Source organism: Anabrus simplex, chromosome 3, assembly GCF_040414725.1.
Source record: "Anabrus simplex isolate iqAnaSimp1 chromosome 3, ASM4041472v1, whole genome shotgun sequence".
Taxonomy (NCBI): domain Eukaryota; kingdom Metazoa; phylum Arthropoda; class Insecta; order Orthoptera; family Tettigoniidae; genus Anabrus; species Anabrus simplex.
Window position 1 is genome coordinate 393,548,160 of NC_090267.1, and position 14,638 is coordinate 393,562,797.

The 14,638-nt window shown below is 42.4% G+C and overlaps 1 non-coding gene across 1 annotated transcript; it reads right to left on the reverse strand.

The window, feature by feature from the left end:
* Positions 1 to 14,359: 14,359 nt before the first annotated feature.
* TRNAR-UCG (transfer RNA arginine (anticodon UCG)) lies at positions 14,360 to 14,432 on the reverse strand. The gene has a single exon. It is a non-coding gene; the product is annotated as a tRNA-Arg (tRNA).
* Positions 14,433 to 14,638: the final 206 nt, after the last annotated feature.

Genomic DNA, 14,638 nt, shown 5'->3' on the forward strand with positions numbered 1-14,638 from the left:
CCCCCCCCATCGGTCGATCCTGACTACGCTGCTGCTTCAAGGTCTGACATAAATCGATGAATGAACATTATTTCTGATCTGTTCGTAAGCTTTGGTTCGAATATCCTGGATCCTGGATTTGATTTCCGCCTCCAACTGTTTCATGTTGGGAAGGGACGAGGCCAGTTGAGTAGAAATGATTTGACGACTCAATCATCGATTATCCTGGAAGTGATTTTCCTCTTCAGTTCTCATCTAATGCCATGCGACTCACCGGTCTCAACGCTGATTTGCAAACATGGGACAGCTTGACCATCCGGTGGTTCACTGGAAATTCAACGCCTCTTGGTCACTCCTGGTTTCGCTTCTCATGCGTTTAGCCCATACGAACAGACCGCCGTCCCCATGTTAAGTATACGTACAGTCGAGAGGGGCAACGGATCCCCAACCCTCCGCAAAAAATCGGCATAGGATTGATCTCCCGGCCTCTTCCTTGCCCTATTGGGGTGATTTATGACGGCTGTGGGCCTTAACACGTAAGTTTTCATTCTTCAACACAAATCCTCACAGCTATGTTGCCAGTACACCTCTTAATATAAATAGACGTCAGTCTGTTTTTCAGCTCGCCGGGCAGAGTGGCTCAGACAGTTGAGCCGCTGGTCTTCTGACCCCAACTTGGCAGGTTCGATCCTGGCTCAATCCGGCGGTATTTGAAGGTGCTCAAATACGTCAGCCTCGTGCCGTTAGATCTACTGGTACGCAAAACAACTCCTGTGGGACAAAATTCCGGCACCTCGGCGTCTCCGAAAACCGTAAAAGTAGTTAGTGGGACGTAAAGCAAATATAATAATAATAATAATAATAATAATCTTTTGTATTTGCGATTGACAACTGTGGAAAACCGCATGGTCTACCACTGGTGTATTTTGATCGTGATCGTCTGTTTAGAACTACAGTACCTACAGTTTCTGGTCACAGGTCTGCTTTGATGATTAATCACGCACTTCAGTCAGTTGTGCATGGTGATATTGAATCCTTTCCACTGCTACTCCTTTTGTCTCTATTGCTCGCTAGGGACGTCGCACGCGAGCCGGCTGATATGTTGGTTGTTTGTTGTCCCGCCTCAGACAGCGGCATCTGTCTGCCTCTAAAACCCTCCGTTCTTTCTCATTCAAGTCTCGTGTAAAAACACCAGGAGCAGCTGCCCGTCTGACTGGAAGTCACCGCTTTATTGGCGGCGGAAGGGTAGAAAAGCTATTTCTCAAGAATTCGAGGAAGTGAACTGCCGCAGGAGTAGGCCTACTAAGTTTATAATTTATGCCGCTCACAAGCACATGCCGAAAGAATGAAAAACACCAAGAGACCACACTCGAGAAGTGAGCTAGAGTTCATTGTCGACAGCAGTGAAGAGAGGTTATGATCCGAACTGTCAGCCTCCAAGTTGGAAAAGAGGGACATCATTCGGAACGCTTCGGGCGTCGACAATATTAAATTCCTGGTAAATGAGAAAAACCAGTCCGCTTCTGTGGTGTAGTGGTTATTATGATTATCTGCCATCCTGGAGGTCCGGGTTCGATTCCCTGCTCTGTCATGAAATTTCAAAAGTGGTACGAGGGATGGAACGGGGTCCACTCAGCTACGGGAGGTCAACTGAATAGAGGAGGGGGGAGGGGTTCGATTCCCACCTCAGCCATCCTCGAAGTGGTTTCCCCACTTCTCCTCCAGGCAAATGCTGGGATGGTACCTAACTTAAGGACACAGCCGCTTCCTTCCCTCTTCCTTGTCTATCCCTTCCAATGTTCCCATCCCCCCACAAGTACCCTGTTCAGCATAGCAGGTGAGGCCGCCTGGGCAAGGTACTTATGTTCCTTACCAGTTGTACCCCCGATCCATTGTCTCACGCTCCAGGACACTATCCTTGAGGCGGCAGAGGTGGGATCCCTCGCTGAGTCCGAGGGAAAAACCTAAACCGATTAAGAAAGAAAGAAAGAAAGAAAGAAAGAAAGAAAGAAAGAAAGGAAGAAAGAAAGAAAGAAAACCCCGCAAGGGTATCTGAAATGCAGAGACAAGAGATCTTCCATATCCACTCGATGATAGGACTTCGTTTGAACTTGGTTCGCAATGAATCACGAATAATAAGGAAAATGTTATTTGCACTACTTTTCTTTATAATCTGCTTTTCGTCGCACCGACACAGATAGGTCTTACGGCGGCGATGGGATAGGAAAGGGCTAGGAGTGGGAAGGAAGCGACTGTGGCCTTAATCAAGCTACAGTCCCAGCATTTTCCTGGTGTGAAAACGGGAAACCTCGAAAAATCTTCTTCAGTGCTGCCGACAGTGGGGTTCGAACCCAATATCTCACGAATCCCGACAGAGGTCGCCATTTAGTTTGTCGTCTAGCGTTGGCTGATGGAGCATGGAGCTTTAGTTTGACTTCCAGCGTAGGCTGAATAAACAAGCTAGTTTAATTTCATTTCTAGCGTAGGTCAACATAGAACGACTAACAGAACAAACTTCTTTTGTTTTACTCCTAGCGTAATCCGAAGAAGTGTTCTGCTTTAACTTCTACAGTGTTGTAGTTTGACTTCTCTCGTACGCTGACAGAGAATGCTGCTTTGTTTGACTACTGACGAACGCAGCCAGAAAACACACTGCTTTAGTTTTACTTCAAAACTACGTTGACTGAGCACGCTGCTACTTGACTTAAAGCGTACTCTGACAGAGCATGATGCTTTAGATCAGGGATGGCGAGCCTACCACATGCGAACTTGACTTGAATGGATTTATATATAATGCAATCTAATGCCTAAATGAAGTCACCGGGTGAGTTGGCGTGCGGTTAAAGGCGCACAGCTGTGACCTCGCATCCGGGAGATAGTGGGTTCGAATCCCACTGTCGACAGCCCTGAAGATGGTCTCCGTGGTTTCCCATTTTCACACCAGGCAAATGCTGGAGCTGTACCTTAATTAAGGCACGGCCGATTCCTTCCCTTTCCTAGGCTTTTCCTATCCCGTCCTCGCCATAAGACCTATCTATGTCGGTACGACGTAAACGGTCAAATGAAGTGTTTCATTATGATTTAAAAGGAAAATAACTGATGGCACACTAGGCAGTAAAAAATAATAAATAAGACCTTAATTGGTCGGTAAAGTTTTGCCATCCCTGCTGTATGTTGCCGTCTAGCGTTGTCTGGCAGAGCGTGCAGTTGTAATTGTTGTGTATTCCGACAGAGCATGCTACTTCAGCTTGATATCTAGCTTACACTGACAGAGCGTGCTGCTTTACTTTCCCTTCATACGTATGAAGATATCCTGAATCCAGTCAGCTTTCACTTCTGCAAAAAAAAAAAAAAAAAAAAAAAAAAAAAAAAAAAAAAAAAAAAAAAAAAAAAAAAACTTTGCTATTCTGGTTATAACGACATCTAAGGGACCTGATAAATGATGTCGTTATAAAGGAGTGTCGTTCAGTGGCGGTTCGTGCTGTATTATGTTGATGATTCTGCTCTGTGACGCCCAGTCCATTGCAGTAAGTGTAATAGACACATCTAAATTCGTACTGCATACAGGAAGTGCCAGATGAGCTCGTGTGCATCCGTCCTCCAACTCCGTGGAAACGCTTTACTCCATGTCCTATCAGTGTGAAGTTCTCGAAAATATACAGTTTAAATACAGGTAGACGTACATCTCAATTTTTAAAACCCCGATTTCGGGTGACATCGACGATATAAATAACTGACTTGTACAAAGAAATAAAAAAGTAAAAAGTTACAAAAAATAAAGCCTCTCTTTCGCTTATAGAAAAAATGTTGGTATAGTATCTACTCACTCATATTTACGGAGGTACCGAGACCTGCAAACATCTTTGGAGCCGTCTTTCTTAATGGAGGGGAACATCTTCTAATGGTACTAATGTTCCTGTTTTCATTTTCATGACTACCCAACTCGGAAGAATTCACTACTATTACGGAGAAACATATTCATGATTGCTTGTAGGCTTAAGAATTCGCTCATTCGCTTCGTACGAGAGAGAATGTTTTCGGTCGTTAGACAGAATTATGCTTGAGTCCTGGCCATTTACACAAAATATAGAGAAATATGCTTACCACCAATCTTAAAGTACGTTGTTTGAAGACTTAACATGAATAGTAAATTGATTTTGTGTTGTTTGATCACAACCATCTTATATCACTCATTTTTCCTGTATTTAAGCTATGTGAGCTTTCTATCTACTGAATAGAAGAATCAAAGCTATACTGTGGTATCTGAGAATGTTGACATGTAAGAATTTTAAACTATATCAATATCCACACAGTTTTAAAAGTCTCTTTACACTGATGAGTACAGCGGAAGGAGGTTTTTGCGAAACAGCTGAGATTTCAACATGCTCGCTCGTTGCAGTGATTCTCTCAGAGACGGTAGCGCTGGTGCTACCTCTAGTGTATTATTTACTAACTCGATGGTCTCAGTGACACACATGCGAATTGGTCAGACGTACTGCAAGGCGTTGCAGTTCATACAGAATCTTATGGGCGACTCTTAGCCACCTATTGGAAGAAAGGTGTTGTCAAGTGTGCTCGCCTAATGTTCTATAGTTCACAGATCTAAACAGGGTTGCCAGATCACCAGTATCAGTATAGGTATCGATCTTTGGCTCGATATCAACACTCAATATGAAGGATGGGATCGTTTTGTCTGTTTTCTTCTGCTTGTTCAATGCAAACCTTCCAAATTACGTTCTATGTCATAATTTGCGTCACAATTTCACCTTCCCCTAACTTCGCAGGAAATGTTCATAACTCTGATGCTTCTAAAGGATCACTCACTGTTGGGACGGACTGTGTTTCTTCCTCTTCGTGGTCATTGTTGCCCTTATTTTTCACTTCACGAACAATATGGTCGTCCGTGTATGCCTCCGTCGTTACTACGACTTCGTCTATGGTTCCATTCGCTTCACAGTCACATTGATTCAGATTTTCAGAGTATATTTTACAGCAATAGAGGTATCATGGCTGTCATCAACATCAGCTTTGGTGGAATTTACTTCTTCAGTTGAAAAGAAAAATCCGCATGGCACAAATCAAAATCCAGACTGAGGTTTAAAATTACTTTATGTACGAGAAACATACATACATGTTTGTCGTATTACGCAAGGTTGAAAAATATTTTCCTTATAAGGAATATATTGGTTCTACAGGAAACGTACCGAGATCGATAGCTGCAGTCGCGTAAGTGCGACCAGTATCCAGTTTTCGGGAGATAGTGGGTTCGATCCCCACTGTCGGCAGCCCTGAAGATGGTTTTTCGTAGTTTCTCATTTTCCCACCAACCAAATCCTGTGGCTGTACCTTAATTAAGGCTACAGCTGCTTCCTTCCCACTCCTGTCCCATCGTCGCCATAAGACGTATCTGTGTCGGTGCGTCATAGAGCAACTTGTAAAATAAAAAAATAAAAAACAGGAAACGTGTCACTAAAACTGATGTCGCTGTAACAAAGATCTACTGTGCTTCAAATACCACCGGGTTTAGTTGGGATCGAACTTGCCAGCTTAGTTACTGAAAGCCAGCGCTCAGCCACTCAATACAGCTAATGGCAATGTAATTGGACAGACGGCCTGGTGTACCGGACCTACCCCACATCTGCCACATTTCCTGGTCACAAAAAGCCAACGCAGATGTATGATAATAAAGAGCCACAGAATGAAAGCAGACTATTGGGGTGGAGAAATGTGGGTCAGCTGATCTTTACTACATCCCCATTCAAAATCCCACTCTGGCAGAACATATGCCGGGATATTAATTGTAAACCTTGGCCTACTGAGGGATACAGTTTGTTGGGGTTTGGTTGGGGCTGCAAGCTGCTGTAGAGGACTTCTATGACGCCCATTCACCCCTCAGACAGAATACAAGCAAGTTTGTTTTGTGCCTGGAGACAGATGGCACTGAATAAAAAATGGTTGTTCTGATTTCTGTATGCATAATACTGTTTTTCCAGAAACGTGGTTTAGTAGGAAAGAAGGGGTTGGAGGATGAAGAGATATGTCGGTTCCTCGCAACAATTTGAGGAACTTCTTCCCGTTATATCTGAATACTTCATGGATAGAAATACTACTGTGATACTGCTTCATTTCACGGACTCAGGTCATCGCGGCTAAAATCTCCGAATATAATAATAATAATAATAATAATAATAATAATAATAATAATAATAATAATAATAATAATAATAATAATAATAATAATAATGTCCGCCTTAGTGGTGTAGAGGTTAGCGTGATTAGCTGCCACCCTCAGAGGTCCGGGTTCGATTCCAGGCTCAGCCATGAAATTTGAAAAATGGTACGGGGTCCGCTCAGCCTCGGGAAGTCAATTGAGAAAAGGTGGGTTTGATTCCCATCTCAGCCATCCTCGAAGTGGTGTTCCAGACTAAAAGCCAGCGTGGTACCTAACTCAAGGCCAAGGCCGCTTCATTCCCTCTTCCTTGAATATCCCTTCGAATAGCAGGTGAGGCCGCCTGGGCGAGGCACTAGTTCTCCTCCCCAGTAGTATCCCCTGACCAACAGACTCACGCTCCAGGACACTGCCCTTGAGGTGGTAAAGGTGGGATCCCTCGCTGAGTCCGGGGGAGAATCCAAACATGGAGGGTAAAGGGATTAAGAAATACTTTTTTTTAAATTCTTGCGTTACGTCGCACCGACACAAACAGGTCATATGGCGACGATGCGACAGGAAGAGGCTATGACTGGGAAGGAAGCGTCCGTGGCCTTAATTAAGGTACAGCCCCAGCATTTTCCTGGTGTGAAAATGGGAGACTACGGAAAAACATTTTCAGGGCTGCCCCCAGTGGGGTTCGACCCCACTCTCTCCCGAACACTGGATACTGGCTGCACTTAAGCGACTCCAGCTATCGAGTTCGGTAAGAAAGAAAGAAAGATTAATAATAATAATAAAGCTATATAGGGGCCATGGATGTCCTTGGTTGAGTTGAGAGTAAAGGCTTCCACTTGTTTAACCACGGCATTAATTGTGATAGCTCTGTGCCCGGCCGTCTTTGCTTCCAGAAATTAAATTAACCTGATACTTGCTTTTGGTGTAAGCCGAATGAATTTCAAGGCTATGCGCCTCTTCCGAAGTGGAAATCTCATTTTAAAAAAATATTTCGGCTTGATGGGGAATCGAACCCATGACCTTCCAGGTGAACCGAGAACAACTTGACCGTCCAGCCGAGAAGCAATAATAATAATAATAATAATAATAATAATAATAATAATAATAATAATAATAATAATAATAATAATCATCATCATCATCATCATCATCATAAAAGCTTGTCGCTGAAATCAACGTTATCTATCCATTGCCAGCATCTTTATCTCCTTATAGGAGCTGCAGTTTATTTGTATCATGATGTACAAGAGTTTCCGGAGATTCCGAAGAGCCGAAAGTTCCGACGTATTCGACTGCCTTCAAATTCCACGGTACTGAGCCAGAATTTATTCTGGAAACTTAGGCTCAGAGAGCCAGCCCCTTACCTTTCTGAGCCACACAGACCGACTCTAAAATTCATCATTTTATTAAAATCTGGTAGAAAGGCGCATTATTTCACGCCCTTTTCCACTGCAGTTAACTCTAAAACATTTATGAAATAACATTTCCGTCTAATGAATGTTGCATGGGTATAGTAGCTCGTGCTCTTGGGTTGTTAACCATTCTTCTTCTGTAGCTATCTATGGATAGTCATTACTCTATCTTAATTAGTTCGACAATTATACTTATCAGTAAGGTAATAAATAACCAATTTAGAAATTGAAGATAACTTAATGATGGTTTCAAAATGTAACAGGCAACACTTTGTTCCTAACCCGCATATTCGAATACATCAACAGGCTAGATAAAAATGCGGTATAAACTTGGCAGGTTCGATCCTGGCTCAGTCCGGTGGTATCTGAAGGTGCTCAAATACGACAGCCTCGTATCGGTAGATTTACTGGCACGTAAAAGAACTCCTGCCGGACTAAATTCCGGCACCTCGGCGTCTCCGAAGACCGTAAAAATAGTTAGTGGGACGTAAAGCAAATAGCATTGATTAATTAATTAAAAATGCGGTATAATCCATACTTATCGAATTTCATTAGTGTTGGTTGTGGGGACAATAGTAATTACTTTTCAAGTGGAAGATTTTTCAAAAAGTCAGTTTATCGCCCAGGTTTGTTTTCTCCTCCGGACTCATAGAGGGATCCCACCTCTACCGCCTCAAGGGCAGGGTCCTGGAGCGTAAAACATTTGGTTGGGGATTAAACTGGGGTGAAGGACCAGTACCTCACCCAGGTTGCCTCATCTTCTGTGCTGAATAGGGGGCCTAATGGGGAGTGGGGAGTTTGGAAGGGATAGGCAAGGAAGGAAGGAAGGAAGGAAGGAAGGAAGGAAGGAAGGAAGGAAGGAAGCGACTATGGCCTTAAGTTATGTAGCATTCCAGCATTTGTCTGGGGAGGAAGTGGGAAACCACGGAAAACCACTTCGAGGATGGTTGAGGTGGGAATCGAACACCCCTCTACTCAGTTGACCTCTCGAAGCTGAGTGTAACCCGTTCCAGTCCTCTCACTACTTTTCAAATTTCGTTGCAGTGGTGGGAATCGAACCTGGGCCTCTGGAGGTGGCAGCTAATCACACTACCATTACACCACATTGGCGGACTTAAAGCAGAAGTACGAGAAAAACATTCCCTCTTAGACCTGATCAAAAAGAGAAATACTCTGCGAATGAAGATGTCGTTATAAAGGAAACGGGCACGAAGGGCGTGAAAATGAAAGACTCAGTAGATTAACATCCTTATGTTGGTGATGATTATTGTTTTAAAGCATCGGCCCATTCCAAGAATGAGTATTTAATGAGATTTTTAAAAAATCTCCCTAGTCACGGCAAACCTAATGCCGTCATTGCTGAAGAATGAAAAATTGTACAATGGAATTCGGATAGGAATGATGAAAGTCAAGAGCCTGACGCACGAGAATGAAAAATGACATAGCCACGGCACCCGTGGTAACCAACCCACGCTCCCAATTTGTGAGCTGCTGAGAATGACCTCTTACTACAGGCAGGGAATAATGGAAATGTGTTCTAGCACCCCTGCCCATAACGGGCTCGGGCTTAGAAGAGAATAAGGGCTGAGCGTTTCATTTCCACGATCTCATTGCACTCGAGATAAACTTTAAATTCTCTGCACATATAGTGTCCGACCCAATGGTTAACATGCTGGCCTTTGGTCTAAGGGATCCCGGGGTCTATTCCTGGCGCAGGTCACCTATGTGGAGTCAAGTCGAAAAGACCTGCTCTAGGCCTCTCCGGAGACCATATGCCATTGTTATATAGTGTAGTCGTAGTACTGAAAGATGCGTCCTGACAGTTCTTAGAGGGAGGTCCGTTTACTGCCTGCCTGGGTGGGGAGTAGGGAGTACAGTGTATGGTTGCCATGGAAACGTGGGTGGACCCACTGCGGTTGCCACAGAGATAATACCTGCTGGTCGGCCGTGTTGCTTGGAGTTGCCAAACCTCTCACTTCTGTGTTGCGTACAACAGAACACAGCGGGCTGAACGAACGAACAAGTGAGCCGCAAGCGAAGGAAAGGAGAAAATAATGCAAGAATGTGGCAACACCGTGCAATGGCACGTTCAATGCTCTTCCCTCCATCCCTATCTGCAAAATCGTTTCTTTTAATGTTACGGATATACATATCGAAGAGATTTTAGGTGAGGAACAAAAATGGCAAACCCACAACCTTCCTATTTGGCGTTCTGTTGAGCTGTGTTGGTCTAGGCAGTACTTATTCCTTTCGAGAATTCCAACGAAGTCGGATAGGAGAGAGGTGACAGAAGCGTGGGATAAATTAGTGGAAACAATAGTACAAATGAAGTGTACTAATTCATGAATGTGGTAAAGTAATTAAGTCTTTTTAGCACAACATTGTATATTTTTTATTTTATCAACGATCTACTATAATGGCATGAAATGTTTGCAAAAATATATCCCCCAACCAGTCGGACTGAGAAAATCAGATAACAATGGTGTTTCCGATCTTTCGATTCATCGCTCAGCCCAGTGGTATTTGAAGGCGCTCAAATTAGATCGCCACATACTGATAATAATAATGTTATTGGATTTACGTCCCACGAACTACTTTGTGCTAACCACTACACCACAGAGGCGGATATTATTATTATTATTATTATTATTATTATTATTATTATTATTATTATTATTATTATTATTATTATTATTATTATTATAGGAAGGAAGGGAAAAAGGAAATGAACAGTGTTTTGAGTAATTCAGGTGAACTCAGATTACATCCCAGGGAATCACTGGAGAGGTGGAGGGAATATTTTGAACATCTTCTCAGTGTAAAAGGAAATCATCCTGGTGGTGTTGTGAACAGCCAAGTTCATGGGGAGGAGGAAAATGATGTTGGTGAAATTATGCTTGAGGAAGTGGAAGTATGGTAAATAAACTCCATTGTCATAAGGCAGCAGGAATAGATGAAATTAGACCTGAAATGGTGAAGTATAGTGGGAAGGCAAGGATAACATGGCTTCATAGAGTAGTAAAATTAGCATGCAGTGTCGGTAAAGTACCTTCAGATTGGGCAAAAGCAGTAATTGCACCTATCTATAAGCAAGGGAACAGGAAGGATTGCAACAACTATCGAGGTATCTCATTGATTAGTATACCAGGCAAAGTATTCACTGGCATCTTGGAAGGGAGGGTGCGATCAGTCGTTGAGAGAAGTTGAATGAAAATCAGTGTGGTTTCAGACCAAAGAGAGGCTGTCAGGATCAGATTTTCACTATGCGCCAGGTAATTGAAAAATGCTACGAGAGGAATAAGCAGTTGTGTTTATGTTTCGTAGATCTAGAGAAAGCATATGACAGGGTACCGAGGAAAAAGATGTTCGCCATACTGGGGGACTATGGAATTAAAGGTAGATTATTAAAATCAATCAAAGGCATTTATGTTGACAATTGGGCTTCAGTAAGAATTGATGGTAGAATGAGTTCTTGGTTCAGGGTACTTACAGGGGTTAGACAAGGCTGTAATCTTTCACCTTTGCTGTTCGTAGTTTACATGGATCATCTGCTGAAAGGTATAAAATGGCAGGGAGGGATTCAGTTAGGTGGAAATGTAGTAAGCAGTCTGGCCTATGCTGACGACTTGGTCTTAATGGCAGATTGTGCCGAAAGCCGGCAGTCTAATATCTTGGAACTTGAAAATAGGTGCAATGAGTATGGTATGAAAATTAGCCTCTCGAAGACTAAATTGATGTCAGTAGGTTCAACAGAATTGAAAGTCAGATTGCTGATACAAAACTAGAACAGTTCGATAATTTCAAGTATTTAGGTTGTGTGTTCTCCCAGGATGGTAATATAGTAAGTGAGATTGAATCAAGGTGTCGTAAAGCTAATGCAGTGAGATAAAGTCTAATTTAGAAATGAACTCGATGGATGAAGCTGTACGCATAAACCGGCTTCGGTGGTGGGGTCATGTGAGGCGAATGGAGGAGGATAGGTTATCTAGCAGAATAATGGACTCTGCTATGGAGGGTAAGAGACGTAGAGGTAGACCAAGACGACGATGGTTAGACTCGGTTTCTAACGATCTAAAGATAAGAGGTATAGAACTAAATGAGCCCACAACACTAGTTGCAAATCGAGGATTGTGGCGACGTTTATTAAATTCACAGAGGCTTGCAGACTGAACGCTGAAAGGCATAACAGTCTATAATGATAATGTATGTATGTATGTATGTATGTTTGTATGTATGTATGTATGTATGTATGTATGTATGTATGTATGTATGTATTATTACTATTATTATTATTATTATTATTATTATTATTATTATTATTATTATTATTATTATTATTATTATTATTATTATTATTATTGCTACGGAGTTATCCGTGGTAGTTAGAGGTGAAAGAAGGTGCTGGGATGAACAGGTCTCAACTTACGAATTTAAAGTTAATTTAAAATTTAACAAAGGTTATATTTTCTTTTCAAGGTCAAGAAATAACAAGTATAACAGGAACTCATTTGTATATCAACAAGTTAAGAAAGTACAATTACAGTTTATTAATGGATTTTGGGCTTCGAGCCCCAGATTCACAATTCTTGAGCAATTAGCCCAACTTTACTTATACACCAGGTTCAACAAAGGGGCAGAAAACCCCAATCATACCAAGGAGCATTTGCTCCCAATTACCCAGTTAAGCCTGCTTGAGGCACACAGAAAATACCATTTAAGAAAGAGCAACCCGCTCTCAAAGTTCAAGCCAATTCAAAGGCCACTCCAAACTCCACTTTCAAGCTGCCCTACGGGCACACAAGAACAGGGGTAATGAAACCCAGCCTACTGAGGCCTATTCCATAAAGAAACAGGATAATTACATGGTCCCAAAATACCAACTTGAGTGGAGGCGTAACTTGCACTCCTAATACACCATTTTAAAACCTATTTGGCTCTAGGCCGCTTATGCAAGGGCTAATCCCATACTACGGAGGTGACACGATAGGAAAACTTTATTACATTATGAAACGAAGAAAAACGGCTGAGAAAACGTAGTCACCTCAAAAACAATATGAGAGGGAGCTCGAGAGGGTTAGGCACTCTCTATTCCGATTTGCAGTCAAAGCGACAGAATTTTATACCAAGTGTCTTTTACATTTTAAAGGAAAGTTACATGATAAAAGCTTCGAACCTGCCCCGAGGGTTAAACTGCTGAGCTAGCAAGCAAAGAAGTTATTAAAAGGCCATTACCTGATGGATGAACTGCCGCCTGAAGAAAGGGGCGCTTCCCGTCCCCTGCTATATAATCACACTAGGAAAGATGTTACTGAAGTGGCCAGGAGACAAGAAAATCAGCAGTTTATATATCCTCGCGGAAAATTTGAGACGTTTCAAGAATGAGAATCCACAGCCCCCTCAACTTTATTGGCTAGGGTCAAGCAACATATCCATATCGGAGAAGACACACATTATTGGTTAAAAATTAATTAAAGAAATTCGGGATTGGCTAAATTCAAAACAAGCGGAAAGAGAAGGGTTATACTGCCAACCCAAAAAATGACTGAAAGAAATTTAACAAAGGACAAACTTATGAACACAAAATTTCTCAAAAAACAGTTCCTTCACTTCGCACCAGGGTGCGCAATTGTAGTTCGTCAGTAGTGCCATCTAGAAGAGAATGCTCACACTTCTCACTACAGAGAAAACAAATATACATCGAAAAAGATTCAGTTCAGAACTCTTCAAAATTTACAATAGCGACATCTTCTGAGAAACTTTAGAATTAACATGGTTGTTAAAGTTCAGGCTTCCTCCAGTAGAGGAGTTCCAACTGGCGCAATGTTTGAATTAGCGGCGTGGAAGTGTACCGCCCGGTACAATTATTATTATTATTATTATTATTATTATTATTATTATTATTATTATTATTATTATTATTATTATTATTATTATTATTATTATTATTCTGATACTCAATACCAATTAAGATGCACTGTTCAAAAAATATAAGTTACTGACAGCATATCAGCCAAAGGAAGATATTGGATTTAAATGTAAGCAAGAGCTGAGTTTGCCAGTGCATGTGTATGTCACAGTCCTCCTCTGTGGTGTAGTGGTTAGCGTGATTAACTGACACCCCCGGAGGCCTGGGTTCGATTCCCACCTCAGCCATCCTCGAACTGGTTTTCCATGGTTTTCCACTACTCCTCCAGGCAAATGCCGCGGCGGTACCTCACTTAAAGCCACGACCGCTTCCTTCCCTCTTCCTTGCCTGTCCCTCCCAATCCTCCCATCCCTCCATAAGGCCCCTGTTCAGCATACCAGGTGAGCCAGCCTGGGCGAGGTACTAGACCTTCTGCCCAGTTGTATTCCCCGACCAAAGTCTCACGCTCCAGGACACGGCCCTTGAGGCGGTAGAGGTGGGATGCCTCGCTGTGTCCGAGGGAAAAACCGACCCTGGAGGGTAAACAGATTAAGAAAGAAAGAAAGAAAGAAAGAAAGAAAGAAAGGAAGGAAGGAAGGAAGGAAGGAAGGAAGGAAGGAAGGAAGGAAGGAAGGAAAAAGAACGAGATACTGTCACATCTAAAGCTTGAATTCTCATCACGTACTTGAGTTAGTTGGACACGGGGTACGGGTCGCTTAGCAATACACTTGAGTTTGGACCCTGTCATCGACAATTCTGAATGTGATTTTCCATGGGTTTCGTTTAGGCCTATCACACCAAACTGTACTTTAATAAAAGTAATGATAATACTATCGCATTCTAGATTTTCCTATGCAACAGAGTTCGGACTATATGATCTACAAATTTAAAAAACACCGACCGTGACAGGACTCGAACCTGCAATCTTCGGATCCGAAGTCCGACGCCTTATCCATTAGGCCACACGGTCTCGCGCTTCGTTTACGATAAACTCCTGTTATATTATCTCAAATCTTATTGCTTGTTCGACAGGTTGTGTCGAATCAATCGTTTCGTCGTCCTTTTCGCATTACTCGGTCTAGAAAGCTGCCTACAGTGAGCTTCGAACCCACTATCTCCTGAATGCAAGCTTACACCTGCGTGACCCTAACTGCACGGCAAAGTAGATTATTATTA